The sequence below is a fragment of the Phyllobates terribilis genome, unplaced genomic scaffold, assembly GCF_046119375.1.
Source record: "Phyllobates terribilis strain yellow unplaced genomic scaffold, ASM4611937v1 Scaffold_4__5_contigs__length_816908805, whole genome shotgun sequence".
Taxonomy (NCBI): domain Eukaryota; kingdom Metazoa; phylum Chordata; class Amphibia; order Anura; family Dendrobatidae; genus Phyllobates; species Phyllobates terribilis.
In genome coordinates this window covers 814,075,372-814,091,735 of record NW_027362764.1, presented here as the reverse complement: position 1 = coordinate 814,091,735, position 16,364 = coordinate 814,075,372, and positions in this window count along the sequence as shown.

Sequence of the window (16,364 nt, the reverse complement as noted above, 5' to 3'; positions counted from 1 at the left end):
CTCCGATATTAGTTATGAATTAATATGAGTTCCATAGGTCCGACAATAATGAGACCCAAATGGGTAGTGACCAAATCAGCCCCAGAATATGCAGGTATTTTTCCACGGCTGTAACCACAATCAGGGAGCTGTAGTGCAAGAACCCCGGAATAGCAGACTGCAGCGATGTGATGCGTGATGTCAAAAGAAAGATAAAATCATGAGGGAAAATATGGCGTAGTTTGCGAGCTTCTGCGATTAACAAGCGATGAGTTATCGCAAAAGTCAGCATTTCTAATAAAAATCTACAGGCTGAAGACCGGCCTACATGATGTCACCGCAAGTGTGGAATAAGAATTATAAGCAACGGGTCCTGTTCAATAGCAGCATAATCTGGAGAGCCCCTCCTCCACCTATATCGAATCGTCTCCGCGATCGTATAGTGTAAGTAAGTTATCTTCTCTTTCCTCCTGTTTATTTTATGTAACTGTTTATGTATTTTAATGTCCCCTTTGTAACATCCTTGTATATATTTTTCCTAAACACTGCCTCCCTTTTTGGATTAAATATAAAATTTAATAGTTCTGTTTCTTTTGTTCTGTAATCGTTCCCTCCCCCGAAGCCATATACGCTACCGGGTTGGTTCCTGACCCGATACAAGCCCATTAATACCGGGCTGTATCAAACCAGAACTGGTGGCAGCATACCATCTGGGGGATTTGAGGAAGGCTGGCAGTGATGGTCAGAGATGTGGATATATATTACTGGCGCAGCCAGGGAAATATATATATACTGCCCTCACTGCAGAGGGCCTCAAATACCCAGTGGGCTACAGGACTGCCTCTCCGGCGACCACTCGCTCTAGGTGCAGTACCTTGACTGACCTGAGAGGCGAGGGGGCGCCAGAGAGTTGTGTCTGTATTGTGGCGTCACGGATTGTTGACGTGTAAGGGACAACACACCACCGTGTTTTCCCCCCGCTGGTAGCAGCTTCCTGGCACTACTTACTCTAGGTGCAGTACCTTGACTGACCTGAGAGGCAAGGGGGCGCCAGAGAGCTGCACCCACCGGCTGGCAAGTTTCCATGACAAATTGGTGGCAGCGGTGGGATACTGTGTGATCCTGCCGATGCCGTCCCTGACAATCCCTCTGCGTGTAATGGCTCTATAGAATAGATCCCTCTGCGTGTAATGACTATATAATAGATCCCTCTGCGTGTAATGACTCTATATAATAGATCCATCTGCGTGTAATGACTTTATAATAGATTCCTCTGCATGTAATGACTCTATATAATAGATCGCTCTGTGTGTAACGACTTTACATAATAGATTCCTCTGTGTGTAAAGACTCTATATAATAGATCCCTCTGTGTGTAATGACTCTATATAATAGATCCCTCTGTGTGTAATGACTCTATATATAATATATCCCTCTGCGTGTTATGACTCTATATAATAGATCCCTCTGCGTGTAATGACTCTGTATAATAGATCCTTCTGCGTGTAATGACTCTATATAATAGATCCCTCTGTCTGTAATGACTCTATATAATAGATCCCTCTGCGTGTAATGACTCTATATAATAGATCGCTCTGCGTGTAATGACTCTATATAATAGATCGCTCTGCGAGTAATGACTCTATATAATAGATCGCTCTGCGTGTTATGACTCTATATAATAGATCCCTCTGCTTGTAATGACTCTATAGAATAGATCCCTCTGCGTGTAATGACTCTATATAATAGATCCCTCTGCGTGTAATGACTCTATATAATAGATCCCTCTGCGTGTAATGACTCTATATAATAGATCCCTCTGTGTGTAATGACTCTATATAATAGATCACTCTGTGTGTAATGACTCTATATAATAGATCCCTCTGTGTGTAATGACTCTATATAATAGATCACTCTGTGTGTAATGACTCTATATAATAGATCCCTCTGTGTGTAATGTCTCTATATAATAGATCACTCTGTGTGTAAAGACTCTATATAATAGATCACTCTGCGTGTAATGACTCTATATAATAGATCCCTCTGTGTGTAATGACTCTATATAATAGATCCCTCTGTTTGTAATGACTCTATATAATAGATCACTCTGTGTGTAATGACTCCATATAATAGATCCCTCTGTGTGTAATGACTCTATATAATAGATCCCTCTGTGTGTAGTCTAATATATATAATAGATCCCTCTGTGTGTAATGACTCTGTATAATAGATCCCTCTGTGTGTAATGACTCTATATAATAGATCCCTCTGCATGTAATGACTCAATATAATAGATCCCTCTGTGTGTAATGACTCTATATAATAGATCACTCTGTGTGTAATGACTCTATATAATGGATCCCTCTGTGTCTAATGACTCTGTATAATAGATCCATCTGTGTGTAATGACTCTATATAATAGATCCCTCTGTGTGTAATGACTCTATAGACCAGATCCCTCTGCGTGTAATGACTCTATATAATAGATCCCTCTGCGTGTAATGACTCTATATAATAGATCCCTCTGCGTGTAATGACTCTATATAATAGATCCCTCTGTGTGTAATGACTCTATATAATAGATCACTCTGTGTGTATTGACTCTATATAATAGATCCCTCTGTGTGTAATGACTCTATATAATAGATCACTCTGTGTGTAATGACTCTATATAATAGATCCCTCTGTGTGTAATGTCTCTATATAATAGATCACTCTGTGTGTAAAGACTCTATATAATAGATCACTCTGCGTGTAATGACTCTATATAATAGATCCCTCTGTGTGTAATGACTCTATATAATAGATCCCTCTGTGTGTAATGACTCTATATAATAGATCACTCTGCGTGTAATGACTCCATATAATAGATCCCTCTGTGTGTAATGACTCTATATAATAGATCCCTCTGTGTGTAATCTAATATATAATAGATCCCTCTGTGTGTATTGACTCTGTATAATAGATCCCTCTGTGTGTAATGACTCTATATAATAGATCCCTCTGCATGTAATTACTCTATATAATAGATCCCTCTCCGTGTAATGACTTTATATAATTGACCCCTCTGCGTGTAATGACTCTATATAATAGATCCCTCTGCGTGTAATGACTATATAATAGATCCCTCTGTGTGTAATGACTCTATATAATAGATCCATCTGTGTGTAATGACTCTATATAATAGATCCCTCTGCGTTTAATGACTATAGAATAGATCGCTCTGCGTGTAATGACTCTATAGAATAGATCCCTCTGCGTGTAATGACTCTATAGAATAGATCCCTCTGCGTGTAATGACTCTATAGAATAGATCCCTCTGCGTGTAATGACTCTATAGAATAGATCCCTGTCAGGAATATTAGAAAATATTAAAATCAGGAAAATGTCCTTCCATCTACGTGACACACATGTTCACCCACTCCCTCACCCACTCCTTCTGCCAGCACAAAAGCCCCAATTAACGCACGACTGATAAATAGTTATTCACACACGGCCAGGGAAGAAGTGTGAAAACTTCGTTAGGAAGCAGGCCTCTTGTCCCTGAAAGACGCAGGAGGTACTTAAAATGCAGGCTTCCCTAATTTGTGTGTAACTGTGAAGGGTCTTCCCCGAGCTTCAAAGGGGAATTTGCAGACTCCCTGACTCCGATATTAGTTATGAATTAATATGAGTTCCATAGGTCCGACAATAATGAGACCCAAATGGGTAGTGACCAAATCAGCCCCAGAATATGCAGGTATTTTTCCACGGCTGTAACCACAATCAGGGAGCTGTAGTGCAAGAACCCCGGAATAGCAGACTGCAGCGATGTGATGCGTGATGTCAAAAGAAAGATAAAATCATGAGGGAAAATATGGCGTAGTTTGCGAGCTTCTGCAATTAACGAGCGATGAGTTATCGCAAAACTCAGCATTTCTAATAAAAATCTACAGGCTGAAGACCGGCCCACATGATGTCACCGCAAGGGGCCTGTGGCCAGATCTCTCCTTAGGTATAAAGTAATCTAGGGGGAAGACAGAAGCACTCATTGCCATGGGGGAATAAGAATTATAAGCAACGGGTCCTGTTCAATAGCAGCATAATCTGGAGAGCCCCTCCTCCACCTTTGTCGAATCGTCTCCGCGATCGTATAGTGTAAGTAAGTTATCTTCTCTTTCCTCCTGTTTATTTTATGTAACTGTTTATGTATTTTAATGTCCCCTTTGTAACATCCTTATATATATTTTTCCTAAACACTGCCTCCCTTTTTGGATTAAATATAAAATTTAATAGTTCTGTTTCTTTTGTTCTGTAATCGTTCCGTCCCCCGAAGCCATATAAGCTACCGGGTTGGTTCCTGACCCGATACAAGTCCATTAATACCGGGCTGTATCAAACCAGAACTGGTGGCAGCATACCATCTGGGGGATTTGAGGAAGGCTGGCAGTGACGGTCGGAGGTGTGGATATATATTACTGGCGCAGCCAGGGAAATATATATATACTGCCCTCACTGCAGAGGGCCTCAAATACCCAGTGGGCTACAGGACTGCCTCTCCGGCGACCACTCGCTCTAGGTGCAGTACCTTGACTGACCTGAGAGGCGAGGGGGCGCCAGAGAGTTGTGTCTGTATTGTGGCGTCACGGATTGTTGATGTGTAAGGGACAACACACCACCGTGTTTTCCCCCCGCTGGTAGCAGCTTCCTGGCACTACTTACTCTAGGTGCAGTACCTTGACTGACCTGAGAGGCAAGGGGGCGCCAGAGAGCTGCACCCACCGGCTGGCAAGTTTCCATGACAAATTGGTGGCAGCGGTGGGATACTGTGTGATCCTGCCGGTGCCGTCCCTGACAATCCCTCTGCGTGTAATGGCTCTATAGAATAGATCCCTCTGCGTGTAATGGCTCTATAGAATAGATCCCTCTGCGTGTAATGACTCTATATAATAGATCCCTCTGCGTGTAATAACTCTATATAATAGATCCCTATGCGTGTAATGACTCTATAATAGATTCCTCTTCGTGTAATGACTCTATATAATAGATCCCTCTGCGTGTAATGACTCTATATAATAGATCGCTCTGTGTGTAACGACTTTACATAATAGATCCCTCTGTGTGTAAAGACTCTATATAATAGATCCCTCTGTGTGTAATGACTCTATATAATAGATCCCTCTGTGTGTAATGACTCTATATATAATATATCCCTCTGCGTGTTATGACTCTATATAATAGATCCCTCTGCGTGTAAGGACTCTGTATAATAGATCCCTCTGCGTGTAATGACTCTATATAATAGATCCCTCTGTCTGTAATGACTCTATATAATAGATCCCTCTGCGTGTATTGACTCTATATAATAGATCGCTCTGCGTGTAATGACTCTATATAATAGATCACTATGCGTGTAATGACTCTATATAATAGATCCCTCTGCGTGTAATGACTCTATATAATAGATCCCTCTGCGTGTAATGACTCTATATAATAGATCCCTCTGCGTGTAATGACTCTATATAATAGATCCCTCTGCGTGTAATGACTCTATATAATAGATCCCTCTGCGTGTAATGACTCTATATAATAGATCGCTATGCGTGTAATGACTCTATATAATAGATCCCTCTATGTGTAAAGACTCTATATAATAGATCCCTCTGTGTGTAATGACTCTATATAATAGATCCCTCCGTGTGTAATGACTCTATATAATAGATCCCTCTGTGTGTAATGACTCTGTATAATAGATCCCTCTGTGTGTAATGACTCTGTATAATAGATCCCTCTGTGTTTAATGACTCTATATAATAGATCGCTCTGCGTGTAATGATTCTATATATTAGATCCCTCTGCGTGTAATGACTCTATATAATAGATCGCTCTGCGTGTAATGACTCTATGTAATAGATCTCTCTGCGTGTAATGACTCTATATAATAGATCCCTCTATGTGTAATGACTCTATATAATAGATCCCTCTGTGTGTAATGACTCTATATAATAGATCCCTCTGTGTGTTATGACTCTATATAATAGATCCCTCTGTGTATAATGACTCTATATAATAGATCCCTCTGTGTGTAATGACTATATAATAGATCCCTCTGTGTGTAATGACTCTATATAATAGATCCCTCTGTGTGTAATGACTGTATATAATAGATCCCTCTGCGTGTAATAATTCTATATAATAGATCCCTGTGTGTAATGACTCTATATAATAGATCACTCTGTGTGTAATGACTCTATATAATAGATCACTCTGTGTGTAATGACTATATAATAGATCACTCTGTGTGTAATGACTCTGTATAATAGATCACTCTGTGTGTAATGACTCTGTATAATGGATCCCTCTGTGTGTAATGACTCTGTATAATAGATCCCTCTGTGTGTAATGACTCTGTATAATAGATCCCTCTGTGTGTAATGACTCTGTATAATAGATCCCTCTGTGTGTAATAACTCTATATAATACATCCCCCTGTGTGTATTGACTCTATATAATAGATCCCTTTGCGTGTAATGGCTCTATATAATAGATCACTCTGTGTGTAATGACTCTATATAATAGATCCCTCTGCGTGTAATGACTCTATATAATAGATCCCTCTGCGTGTAATGACTCTATATAATAGATCCCTCTGCGTGTAATGACTCTATATAATAGATCCCACTGCGTGTAATGACTCTATATAATAGATCCCTCTGCGTGTAATGACTCTATATAATAGATCCCTCTGCGTGTAATGACTCTATATAATAGATCCCTCTGCGTGTAATGACTCTATATAATAGATCCCTCTGCGTGTAATAACTATATATAATAGATCCCTCTGCGTGTAATGACTCTATATAATAGATCCCTCTGCGTGTAATGACTCTATATAATAGATCACTCTGCGTGTAATGACTCTATATAATAGATCCCTCTGCGTGTAATGACTCTATATAATAGATCCCTCTGTGTGTAATGACTCTATATAATAGATCCCTCTGTGTGTAATGACTCTATATAATAGATCCCACTGTGTGTAATGACTCTATATAATAGATCCCTCTGCGTGTAATGACTCTATATAATAGATCCCTCTGCGTCTAATGACTCTATATAATACATCCCTCTGTGTGTAATGACTCTATATAATAGATCCCTCTGTGTGTAATGACTCTATATAATAGATCCCTCTGTGTGTAATGACTCTATATAATAGATCCCACTGTGTGTAATGACTCTATATAATAGATCCCTCTTCGTGTAATGACTCTATATAATAGATCCCTCTGCGTCTAATGACTCTATATAATAGATCCCTCTGTGTGTAATGACTCTCTATAATAGATCCCTCTGTGTGTAATGACTCTATATAATAGATCCCACTGTGTGTAATGACTCTATATAATAGATCCCTCTGTGTGTAATGACTCTATATAATAGATCCCTCTGTGTGTAATGACTCTATATAATAGATCCCTCTGTGTGTAATGACTCTATATAATAGATCCCACTGTGTGTAATGACTCTATATAATAGATCCCTCTGCGTGTAATGACTCTATATAATAGATCCCTCTGCGTCTAATGACTCTATATAATAGATCCCTCTGTGTGTAATGACTCTCTATAATAGATCACTCTGTGTGTAATGACTCTATATAATAGATCCCTCTGCGTGTAATGACTCTATATAATAGATCGCTCTGCGTGTAATGACTCTATATAATAGATCCCTCTGCGTGTAATGACTCTATATAATAGATCACTCTGCTTGTAATGACTCTATATAATAGATCCCTCTGCGTGTAATGACTCTATATAATAGATCCCTCTGCGTGTAATGACTCTATATAATAGATCGCTCTGCGTGTAATGACTCTATATAATAGATCGCTCTGTGTGTAATGACTCTATATAATAGATCCCTCTGTGTGTAATAACTCTATATAATAGATCACTCTGTGTGTAATTACTCTATATAATAGATCACTCTGTGTGTAATGACTCTATATAATAGATCCCTCTGTGTGTAATGTCTCTATATAATAGATCCCTCTGTGTGTAAAGACTCTATATAATAGATCACTCTGCGTGTAATGACTCTATATAATAGATCCCTCTGTGTGTAATGACTCTATATAATAGATCCCTCTGTGTGTAATGACTCTATATAATAGATCACTCTGTGTGTAATGACTCCATATAATAGATCCCTCTGTGTGTAATGACTCTATATAATAGATCCCTCTGTGTGTAATCTAATATATAATAGATCCCTCTGTGTGTAATGACTCGGTATAATAGATCCCTCTGCGTGTAATGACTATAGAATAGATCGCTCTGCGTGTAATGACTCTATAGAATAGATCCCTCTGCGTGTAATGACTCTATATAATAGATCCCTCTGCATGTAATGACTCTATATAATAGATCGCTCTGTGTGTAATGACTCTATATAACAGATCACTCTGTGTGTAATGACTCTATATATAATATATCCCTCTGCGTGTTATGACTCTATATAATAGATCCCTCTGCATGTAATGACTCTGTATAATAGATCCCTCTGCGTGTAATGACTCTATATAATAGATCCCTCTGTCTGTAATGACTCTATATAATAGATCCCTCTGCGTGTAATGACTCTATATAATAGATCGCACTGCATGTAATGACTCTATATAATCGATCGCTCTGCGTGTAATGACTCTATATAATAGATCGCTCTGCGTGTAATGACTCTATATAATAGATCCCTCTGTTTGTAATGACTCTATATAATAGATCCCTCTGTGTGTAATGACTCTATATAATAGATCCCTCTGTGTGTAATGACTCTATATAATAGATCCCTCTGTGTGTAATGACTCTATATAATAGATCCCTCTGTGTGTAATGACTTTATATAATAGATCCCTCTGCGTGTAATGACTCTATGTAATAGATCCCTCTGCATGTAATGACTCTATATAATAGATCCCTCTATGTGTAATGACTCTATATAATAGATCCCTCTGTGTGTAATGACTCTATATAATAGATCCCTCTGTGTGTTATGACTCTATATAATAGATCCCTCTGTGTGTAATGACTCTATATAATAGATCCCTCTGTGTGTAATGACTATATAATAGATCCCTCTGTGTGTAATGACTCTATATAATAGATCCCTCTGTGTGTAATGACTGTATATAATAGATCCCTCTGCGTGTAATAACTCTATATATATAATAGATCCCTGTGTGTAATTACTCTATATAATAGATCACTCTGTGTGTAATGACTCTATATAATAGATCACTCTGTGTGTACTGACTATATAATAGATCACTCTGTGTGTAATGACTCTGTATAATAGATCACTCTGTGTGTAATGACTCTGTATAATAGATCCCTCTGTGTGTAATGACTCTGTATAATATATCCCTCTGTGTGTAATGACTCTGTATAATAGATCCCTCTGTGTGTACTGACTCTGTATAATAGATCCCTCTGTGTGTAATGACTCTATATAATAGATCCCCCTGTGTGTATTGACTCTATATAATAGATCCCTCTGCGTCTAATGGCTCTATATAATAGATCACTCTGTGTGTAATGACTCTATATAATAGATCCCTCTGCGTGTAATGACTCTATATAATAGATCCCTCTGTGTGTAATGACTCTATATAATAGATCACTCTGTGTGTAATGACTCTATATAATAGATCACTCTGTGTGTAATGACTCCATATAATAGATCCCTCTGTGTGTAATGACTCTATATAATAGATCCCTCTGTGTGTAATCTAATATATAATAGATCCCTCTGTGTGTAATGACTCGGTATAATAGATCCCTCTGCGTGTAATGACTATAGAATAGATCGCTCTGCGTGTAATGACTCTATAGAATAGATCCCTCTGCGTGTAATGACTCTATATAATAGATCCCTCTGCATGTAATGACTCTATATAATAGATCGCTCTGTGTGTAATGACTTTACATAATAGATCCCTCTGTGTGTAATGACTCTATATAATACATCCCTCTGTGTGTAATGACTCTATATAACAGATCCCTCTGTGTGTAATGACTCTATATATAATATATCCCTCTGCGTGTTATGACTCTATATAATAGATCCCTCTGCGTGTAATGACTCTGTATAATAGATCCCTCTGCGTGTAATGACTCTATATAATAGATCCCTCTGCGTGTAATGACTCTATATAATAGATCGCACTGCATGTAATGACTCTATATAATAGATCGCTCTGCGTGTAATGACTCTATATAATAGATCGCTCTGCGTGTAATGACTCTATATAATAGATCCCTCTGTTTGTAATGACTCTATATAATAGATCCCTCTGTGTGTAATGACTCTATATAATAGATCCCTCTGTGTGTAATGACTCTATATAATAGATCCCTCTGTGTGTAATGACTCTATATAATAGATCCCTCTGTGTGTAATGACTCTATATAATAAATCCCTCTGTGTGTAATGACTTTATATAATAGATCCCTCTGCGTGTAATGACTCTATGTAATAGATCCCTCTGCATGTAATGACTCTATATAATAGATCCCTCTATGTGTAATGACTCTATATAATAGATCCCTCTGTGTGTAATGACTCTATATAATAGATCCCTCTGTGTGTTATGACTCTATATAATAGATCCCTCTGTGTGTAATGACTCTATATAATAGATCCCTCTGTGTGTAATGACTATATAATAGATCCCTCTGTGTGTAATGACTCTATATAATAGATCCCTCTGTGTTTAATGACTGTATATAATAGATTCCTCTGCGTGTAATAACTCTATATATATAATAGATCCCTGTGTGTAATGACTCTATATAATAGATCACTCTGTGTGTAATGACTCTATATAATAGATCACTCTGTGTGTACTGACTATATAATAGATCACTCTGTGTGTAATGACTCTGTATAATAGATCACTCTGTGTGTAATGACTCTGTATAATAGATCCCTCTGTGTGTAATGACTCTGTATAATAGATCCCTCTGTGTGTAATGACTCTGTATAATAGAACCCTCTGTGTATACTGACTCTGTATAATAGATCCCTCTGTGTGTAATGACTCTATATAATAGATCCCCCTGTGTGTATTGACTCTATATAATAGATCCCTCTGCGTCTAATGGCTCTATATAATAGATCACTCTGTGTGTAATGACTCTATATAATAGATCCCTCTGCGTGTAATGACTCTATATAATAGATCCCTCTGCGTGTAATGACTCTATATAATAGATCCCTCTGCGTGTAATGACTCTATATAATAGATCCCTCTGCGTGTAATTACTCTATATAATAGATCCCTCTGCGTGTAATGACTCTATATAATAGATCCCTCTGCGTGTAATAACTATATATAATAGATCCCTCTGCGTGTAATGACTCTATGTAATAGATCCCTCTGCGTGTAATGACTCTATATAATAGATCACTCTGCGTGTAATGACTCTATATAATAGATCCCTCTGCGTGTAATGACTCTATATAATAGATCCCTCTGTGTGTAATGACTCTATATAATAGATCCCTCTGTGTGTAATGACTCTATATAATAGATCCCACTGCGTGTAATGACTCTATATAATAGATCACTCTGCGTCTAATGACTCTATATAATAGATCACTCTGCGTCTAATGACTCTATATAATAGATCCCTTTGTGTGTAATGACTCTCTATAATAGATCACTCTGTGTGTAATGACTCTATATAATAGATCCCTCTGCGTGTAATGACTCTATATAATAGATCCCTCTGCGTGTAATGACTCTATATAATAGATCGCTCTGCGTGTAATGACTCTATATAATAGATCCCTCTGCATGTAATGACTCTATATAATAGATCACTCTGCGTGTAATGACTCTATATAATAGATCCCTCTGCGTGTAATGACTCTATATAATAGATCCCTCTGCGTGTAGTGACTCTATATAATAGATCGCTCTGCGTGTAATGACTCTATATAATAGATCACTCTGTGTCTAATAACTCTATATAATAGATCCCTCTGTGTGTAATGACTATATATAATAGATCCCTCTGCGTGTAATAACTCTATATAATAGATCACTCTGCGTCTAATGACTCTATATAATAGATCCCTCTGCGTCTAATTACTCTATATAATAGATCCCTCTGTGTGTAATGACTCTCTATAATAGATCAGTCTGTGTGTAATGACTCTATATAATAGATCCCTCTGCGTGTAATGACTCTATATAATAGATCCCTCTGCGTGTAATGACTCTATATAATAGATCGCTCTGCGTGTAATGACTCTATATAATAGATCCCTCTGCGTGTAATGACTCTATATAATAGATCACTCTGCGTGTAATGACTCTATATAATAGATCCCTCTGCGTGTAATGACTCTATATAATAGATCCCTCTGCGTGTAATGACTCTATATAATAGATCGCTCTGCGTGTAATGACTCTATATAATAGATCGCTCTGTGTCTAATGACTCTATATAATAGATCCCTCTGTGTGTACTGACTCTATATAATAGATCCCTCTGTGTGTAATGGCTCTATATAATAGATCTATCTGTGTGTAGGGACTATATGTAATAGATCCCTCTGTGTGTAATGACTCTATATAATAGATCCCTCTGTGTGTAATGACTCTATGTAATAGATCCCTTTGTGTGTAATGACTCTATATAATAGATCCCTCTGTGTGTAATGACTCTATATAATAGATTGCTCTGTGTGTAATAACTCTATATGATAGATCCCTCTGCGTGTAATGACTCTATATAATAGATCCCTCTGCGTGTAATGACTCTATATAATAGATCACTCTGCGTGTAATGACTCTATATAATAGATCCCTCTGCGTGTAATTACTCTATATAATAGATCCCTCTGCGTGTAATGACTCTATATAATAGATCCCTCTGCGTGTAATGACTCTATATAATAGATCCCTCTGCGTGTAATGACTCTATATAATAGATCCCTCTGCGTGTAATGACTTTATATAATAGATCACTCTGCGTGTAATGACTCTATATAATAGATCCCTCTGTGTGTAATGACTCTATATAATAGATCACTCTGCGTGTAATGACTCTATATAATAGATCCCTCTGTGTGTAATGACTCTATATAATAGATCACTCTGCGTGTAATGACTCTATATAATAGATTCCTCTGTGTGTAATGACTCTATATAATAGATCACTCTGTGTGTAATGACTCTATATAATAGATCCCTCTGTGTCTAATGACTCTGTATAATAGATCCCTCTGTGTGTAATGACTCTATATAATAGATCCCTCTGTGTGTAATGACTCTATAGAATAGAACCCTCTGCGTGTAATGACTCTATATAATAGATCACTCTGCGTGTAATGACTCTATATAATAGATCCCTCTGCGTGTAATGACTGTATATAATAGATCCCTCTGTGTGTAATGACTCTATATAATAGATCACTCTGTGTGTAATGACTCTATATAATAGATCCCTCTGTGTGTAATAACTCTATATAATAGATCACTCTGTGTGTAATGACTCTATATAATAGATCACTCTGTGTGTAATGACTCTATATAATAGATCCCTCTGTGTGTAATGTCTCTATATAATAGATCCCTCTGTGTGTAAAAACTCTATATAATATATCACTCTGCGTGTAATGACTCTATATAATAGATCCCTCTGTGTGTAATGACTCTATATAATAGATCCCTCTGTGTGTAATGACTCTATATAATAGATCACTCTGTGTGTAATGACTCCATATAATAGATCCCTCTGTGTGTAATGACTCTATATAATAGATCCCTCTGTGTGTAATCTAATATATAATAGATCCCTCTGTGTGTAATGACTCGGTATAATAGATCCCTCTGTGTGTAATGACTCTATATAATAGATCCCTCTGCGTGTAATGACTCTATATAATAGATCCCTCTGTGTGTAATGACTCTATATAATAGATCCCTCTGTGTGTAATGACTCTATATAATAGATACCACTGCGTGTAATGACTCTATATAATAGATCACTCTGCGTCTAATGACTCTATATAATAGATCCCTCTGCGTCTAATGACTCTATATAATAGATCCCTCTGTGTGTAATGACTCTCTATAATAGATCACTCTGTGTGTAATGACTCTATATAATAGATCCCTCTGCGTGTAATGACTCTATATAATAGATCCCTCTGCGTGTAATGACTCTATATAATAGATCGCTCTGCGTGTAATGACTCTATATAATAGATCCCTCTGCATGTAATGACTCTATATAATAGATCACTCTGCGTGTAATGACTCTATATAATAGATCCCTCTGCGTGTAATGACTCCATATAATAGATCCCTCTGCGTGTAGTGACTCTATATAATAGATCGCTCTGCGTGTAATGACTCTATATAATAGATCGCTCTGTGTCTAATAACTCTATATAATAGATCTCTCTGTGTGTAATGACTATATATAATAGATCCCTCTGCGTGTAATGACTCTATATAATAGATCACTCTGCGTGTAATGACTCTATATAATAGATCCCTCTGCGTCTAATTACTCTATATAATAGATCCCTCTGTGTGTAATGACTCTCTATAATAGATCACTCTGTGTGTAATGACTCTATATAATAGATCCCTCTGCGTGTAATGACTCTATATAATAGATCCCTCTGCGTGTAATTACTCTATATAATAGATCGCTCTGCGTGTAATGACTCTATATAATAGATCCCTCTGCGTGTAATGACTCTATATAATAGATCACTCTGCGTGTAATGACTCTATATAATAGATCCCTCTGCGTGTAATGACTCTATATAATAGATCCCTCTGCGTGTAATGACTCTATATAATAGATCGCTCTGCGTGTAATGACTCTATATAATAGATCGCTCTGTGTCTAATGACTCTATATAATAGATCCCTCTGTGTGTACTGACTCTATATAATAGATCCCTCTGTGTGTAATGACTCTATAGAATAGAACCCTCTGCGTGTAATGACTCTATATAATAGATCACTCTGCGTGTAATGACTCTATATAATAGATCCCTCTGCGTGTAATGACTGTATATAATAGATCCCTCTGTGTGTAATCTAATATATAATAGATCCCTCTGTGTGTAATGACTCGGTATAATAGATCCCTCTGTGTGTAATGACTCTATATAATAGATCCCTCTGCGTGTAATGACTCTATATAATAGATCCCTCTGCGTGTAATGACTCCATATAATAGATCCCTCTGCGTGTAGTGACTCTATATAATAGATCGCTCTGCGTGTAATGACTCTATATAATAGATCGCTCTGTGTCTAATAACTCTATATAATAGATCTCTCTGTGTGTAATGACTATATATAATAGATCCCTCTGCGTGTAATGACTCTATATAATAGATCACTCTGCGTGTAATGACTCTATATAATAGATCCCTCTGCGTCTAATTACTCTATATAATAGATCCCTCTGTGTGTAATGACTCTCTATAATAGATCACTCTGTGTGTAATGACTCTATATAATAGATCCCTCTGCGTGTAATGACTCTATATAATAGATCCCTCTGCGTGTAGTGACTCTATATAATAGATCGCTCTGCGTGTAATGACTCTATATAATAGATCGCTCTGTGTCTAATAACTCTATATAATAGATCTCTCTGTGTGTAATGACTATATATAATAGATCCCTCTGCGTGTAATGACTCTATATAATAGATCACTCTGCGTGTAATGACTCTATATAATAGATCCCTCTGCGTCTAATTACTCTATATAATAGATCCCTCTGTGTGTAATGACTCTCTATAATAGATCACTCTGTGTGTAATGACTCTATATAATAGATCCCTCTGCGTGTAATGACTCTATATAATAGATCCCTCTGCGTGTAATTACTCTATATAATAGATCGCTCTGCGTGTAATGACTCTATATAATAGATCCCTCTGCGTGTAATGACTCTATATAATAGATCACTCTGCGTGTAATGACTCTATATAATAGATCCCTCTGCGTGTAATGACTCTATATAATAGATCCCTCTGCGTGTAATGACTCTATATAATAGATCGCTCTGCGTGTAATGACTCTATATAATAGATCGCTCTGTGTCTAATGACTCTATATAATAGATCCCTCTGTGTGTACTGACTCTATATAATAGATCCCTCTGTGTGTAATGACTCTATAGAATAGAACCCTCTGCGTGTAATGACTCTATATAATAGATCACTCTGCGTGTAATGACTCTATATAATAGATCCCTCTGCGTGTAATGACTGTATATAATAGATCCCTCTGTGTGTAATCTAATATATAATAGATCCCTCTGTGTGTAATGACTCGGTATAATAGATCCCTCTGTGT